Genomic DNA, 5780 nt, shown 5'->3' with positions numbered 1-5780 from the left:
TGTCAGTGGAACACAAATGTCCCTGTGTTATTTAAAGAAGTCCAATTAAACGTAATGCTCGACATAATCTCTCTCTCCACTTTCATTAACTCGCGTTTCTATATAGAAAGGCAGGCGAGATGAGCGCTGACAGGGACCTCCCACGCCTCTGACGACGGCCCACGGCCAATCACGGCTCCTGGCGCAGTGCAACAGCAGCCTCTGGTGGCGGGTGGTGGAGCTCCTGGGCTGCAGAGAGCCTGCAGCTGCAGGCCGGACTCATCTTCCTCAACCAGGCAAGACAGTGATCGTTCCTCTCTGACGCCTGGAAAACCTGAAAGAATCCAGTGTGATCGGAGTGAAGTTAGCCTTTGAAAGCTCATGTGTTTCTAAGTGGCAGCTGGGCTGCATTCACATTCATATGTATTTATTAAAGAGAGATTTTTGTCCTTCATTAGACATGTTTAGTATTTCCGTAAAGTAAGTCCTTTATGCTACTGATTCCCAACCGTTGTGGCACATTACTGTTAGCTCTGTACATACAAAGAGATGCTCCTTCCTCAACTTGTTTTATTCTAATAGTTATATTAGAATAAATATAATAAGCCAGAAGCATTTTATATCTTCTTTCCTGACTTGTTTTTAATGTTGAGGCCCACAGATTTATCTTGCGACTCTGTGGGGGAAAGGCTCCCCCATGTTGGGAGCTATTACTATACACGTGTTACTGTGCCGGTAATTTGCTGCCAGTTCTGGTAGTTTGTGTTACATTTTCTTAGATATTTTATTTTGACATTTTTGAATGTTGAATTGTTTCCCAAAAAATATTCTTACCCAGGAAAGTTCAGAGGCATCAGTATTTGTGTTATCATAATAATTATAATAATTGCAGCACCAATGGAAGCAACTATGGTGTCCGGAAGCGTTCATATTTAATAGATACAGTAAACGAATGAATGAGCATATAAACAAAGACAAGTGGCAGTGTTTAGTGCGGGTCTTCTTCTGTGATTGGCTGTTGATTTTGTCTGAATGAGCAGACAGACAATCCTATTACGGCTTCTGTCCTGTTTGACATGAAAACCTTAATAAAGGTTATTATTGTGAGAAGAAGTGGGCTGAAATGACACAGGATAATGATGAGTTTTTCTATAAATATTGAACAATTTTATGGATATACATACTGTCTGCATTTATTATGTTGATTTAATATGTCTGATAAATACTTTATTTTATTTAATATTGACTGTCAAGTATAAATAGTTATTTGCATCATGTATGAGTTCACGTCTTGTGTCTCTGAGGATTTGATTTCCAAAACACAACCTGTCCTTGCAACAACTTCAGATGCTCTCACCAGCGCATGAACACATCACATATATGATGAACACATCGCATATATTCACTGTGAAGGATGTGTCTGTGCAAGTTGATCTTCATTTTAAGGTGAAACAGAGAAAGTCTGTCTGGAAAGTCAAACACATTCAGCATTATACAACACTACTGTGCTTTGGGAAAACCGCAGTGATGTAAAAAAGAACAACAGACAACAGACAAGCGATTTTCAGTGAACCACAGCTGTTTACCTGCAAATACAACTACACAAAGAGCAAATGTTAGTTCAATCCTTTTTTTTCCCCCATGTGAACACTGTGGCTTCAGTGGTGTCTCTTTCTGTGTTCCTGTACACACATCCTCCCGTCCTGCAGGTATGCAGAATGCAATGGCTCCGTACCAGCCCCGTTTCATTTCCCACCCAAGCTTTCATGTGCATATCAACGCTCGTCATCAAAAAGGAATTATTCCCTCTCAAAAAGATCTGTGTAAAAGTACAACAAGGTAGCCCTCATTGAAATGTGAAGTGCGGAAGAGAGCAATAAGCCAGCGACACAGGAAAATAATATTAATGAAGGCCCGAGAGAGCGGCTTGTGAGCGTGGTGCTGACCCTGTGTCAGTCCACTCTGATTGACCCCACTGCAAGTTGGCTTCAGTCCTATCAACTAGCAGCATCCTCAACAACACAGGACTGAGGAGGAGGCGATGCTGTGCAGCCTACCATTCAAATGAACTGTGCTGTTTTCCATAATCATTCAACTCCACATCACCATGGCACTGGTTTATTACAGATCCACCCAGTCGGCAGAAAAAATTGAACTTGCCATTGTATGTTTCTGCAAACCACGGGATGAACCAAAAATACGTTTTATAAAAAAATTTAATTTCAGCCTTGTGGTTAACATAGTGAAACGATTGGTTAGGTTTAGGCAACAAAACTACTTGGTTAAGATGAGAAAAAGGATTGTAATTTGTATTAAAATAATAACGTAACAATATAACGTATAAAACGTAACATATAAACTGTAACAATGTAACGCAACAACCATAAAAAACAGCGCAACAGCGTACTGCAACAGCGTAACGCAACAACGTAACGCAACAACGGAACGCAACAACGGAACGCATACAACGTAACAGCATAATGTAACAACGCAAAGTCACAGCGGAACTCGTGTAAATAAAGAACAACAGGTGAAAGTCCTATATGTGTTTAACCCTCCAACCTTACATTACAGAACAGACCCTTGATATACTACATTCCTTACTCTGCTCATCGTTGGCTGTACTACGTCACTCTGACCGAAAGCAAAAACGTTGACATCCAATATATCTGTGGTTCATTGAAAAGTACAATGCCAACATTTGTTCCTTGCTACTGGGCTGTATATTTGTATCTTTGGTGAAAGGCCAAAAACACAAGCAGTCAGATGGTCAGACAGGTTGTAAAAACTGTTTAAGGCTGATGCACACTGCAATAACAGTGGTGGTACACTTTCACTGCATGTCCAACTGGGCAGGATAAATCTACAAAATTCTTGGTCGGATCACATATGGCAAGATGAAGGGAGTGCTATCTGTATACTAGATCAGTGTTTTTCAACCTTTTCTGAGTCATTTACATTAAAAAGATCCCGCGGCACACCAACAACCAAAATGACTGTGCTACCTACTACTACCCACTGACATGGAAGAGTATTTAATTACTTAGACAGCCACTATATTGCAGGCTCAGACGCTCAACATAAATAATATTTTTTGGGACCGATTAAGTGAAATTGAACATTTTCCCATACGGCACCTGACGATCTCTCACAGCACACTGGTTGAAAATCACTGTACTAGATTATGTAGATTACACTAAAGAAGTAGAACGACATACGTTTTAGAAAAACTCAAATCTAAAAATGAAATTGAAGACAAACTGGAAGCGCAAAATTACAAAAAAAGGAATGTGAATTCATGAAGGCATCACATCCTATCGATGTGATAACTTTGTTACTAAGCTTCCATCCCTTGTACGGGATTAAATGGACGTGATTGACCTCTTAAAGACAGTGGATGATCTACGCAGGGATACACACCTGGTCACAATAGACATACAGAAAACGTTTACCAATGTCGACCATCAGGGCGGCTTTAATGGATGAAAGACCCCAGGGACTATACCAAGCACTCAGAGTTTAAGGGAACTGGCGTAGATTGTCCTTTCTGAAAATGTCTTTATGTTTGAGAAACAGCCTCTCTATACAGGCAATGCAAAGGGACCACTATGGGGAGCAAAATGTCACCTAATTTTAATTCCTTATACTAGCCTGTTTTGAAAAGAATAATGTGTTCTCCATGGCCAAATCGAACTATCGAAATATTAGGTTTTATAAATAGCTCAATCAATGCCATCAACATTTAAAACAAATCAGTTTTTTTGGACATTCTTGTGAGACGTGAGGGCAGGACTTTAGGGAAAGACCTGTAAAGAAAAGATACAAGTGTTCTTTCTTACCTGGGCATCATTCCATCCACTCCACTTGCCTCCCCATCAGCCAGCTTATTCTCATCAGGAGAATCTGCACAAAAAAAATTGACCGTGACAAACAAGCAAATTAATTAGAATACAGATTTAATGAAAGAGGCTAAACAGGCTGGTCTCATCCAGCATTCGTAGCAATACCTAGAGGGGACGTAGAGGTGGACGGGTCCGACAAACAGCAATCACTAAGCCAGGAGACCACTGTTCCTTCCTCATCCTCAGCACTGATCCACTAAAAATGAATTTAAAGATCAACCCAAAGTAGTGTACAAACGTACAAGAGCACTCAAAACCAGGACAGCAGAGCACAGGAGCTGCATCCAGACCCAGGATAAGTGTTACCCTGGTGGCAGTAGCCTCTCTCAGGTACATTGGCATCGAGCATGTTAGATCTCCGAAATGAAGAGGCGATTTGAATGCCCCTTTACTCCAAAGAGAACTTTTTTTTATAGTTTCACTGTGCAGACTCTCTCACCCAGAGGTCTGTATCAAGAGTCTGAGACCAGACAATTTCTCTATGATAAACAATGGTGGTTGTACCGGAATGGTTCTTCCTATAGTTATATTTTTCTAGATTCTGACACATATTTGTAAAAAACGAAAAAAAATATAACAGTTGTCTCTTATTTCCATTTTGGGATGTGATGTAGTACTTTTTAACCTAACTTCATATGTATTTAAGATTCCTTCCTTTCGTCTCTAACTCTATACAATATTTGCGTCGGTGACATATTTTTCTGATAATATCTTCCGACATATGTGATGATGAAGATGACATTATGTTTAAAAAACAACATCTGCCTGATATTTAGAAGTATGACTTTTGTAACACTGTTTAGTATGTTCTTTTTCTATGTACTTTATTGACTTGTTTTGTGGATGTCATCACACGGGTGTTGTGGATGAACCTTGCCATCATAGAGCTTGTTTGCCTCATGGTTAGCATCGTGTATAAATGTGGGCGTGGTTTCCTTGTTTCACACATTTTGACCTGACGAGGATAAAAAGAGGATCGAAACCTAGTCAATAGAAACCTTTCTAACGATGCTGTTCAGATGTTCTGCAGAACGCGTGCTCCAAGCTGCCAGTATGAACAGAACTACAGCGCCGTGGTTTCCACAGCAGTCAGTGTTCACGTCCGATTGGGAGGATAACCAATGCTTTAGTCTTTTTACCTAGAGAGGCGTTTTTCCTCTTTAGACAAGTTCATTCTTCCCTGTTCCATCAATGTGTTCAGATTCTGTATCTCTGATGGATGAGACGGATATGAAGCTGATATTAGCCTCTTGTTACCTATTAAAGGTTGGCCTGCCGTGCTGTTGCATGCTGTAATTGAAGTTCCTTGCTGACAACAGTGACATAAACAATGTGGACAACCCAAGATGGAATTCATTTAAGACCTTCAATAAAACAGATTCAATCCTCATAACATTACTGTGTCCCAGTATTGAATAGGTGAATAGCGCGATGCTGTCAAGAATACATTTCTGACTGTCAAGTGTGGAGTTTTCAGTGAACACTCAGTATTTCCATTATCTTAGCGTGAGAGTGGGCTCAGCTATTGATGAAAACTACCGGCATTAGCTTTTGCATTAGCATCAGACATCATACATTGAAAACTGTCGGCGCTGCTTTCTGCTTTCACTACCTCATATCTGGGAAACGCTAATCTCTGACAAGCAGCGGCCGACCTCCTTGATTTAATTGCAAGGCTGTTTTTTTGTCACAACCATTCTGGCTTAATAACAGCGGCGTTGCGTGTTTCTCTGCCTTTACTTCCGAGTGCGTGGCGTAGCATGCTAATGAGCCAATGCAGTCCCACTGTTGACTGCAATTAGGAGTGTGTACAGCGGCTAATGTTGGGGTTAGTGATGGCTAGCATTAAGGGCTAATAGGAACAGGAGTCTGACGGTTTACGAGGCGGGGAGGGATGTT

Source organism: Anarrhichthys ocellatus, unplaced genomic scaffold, assembly GCF_004355925.1.
Source record: "Anarrhichthys ocellatus isolate YVR2014 unplaced genomic scaffold, GSC_Weel_1.0 scaffold73, whole genome shotgun sequence".
NCBI lineage: Eukaryota > Metazoa > Chordata > Actinopteri > Perciformes > Anarhichadidae > Anarrhichthys > Anarrhichthys ocellatus.
This window is presented reverse-complemented; position numbering follows the sequence as displayed.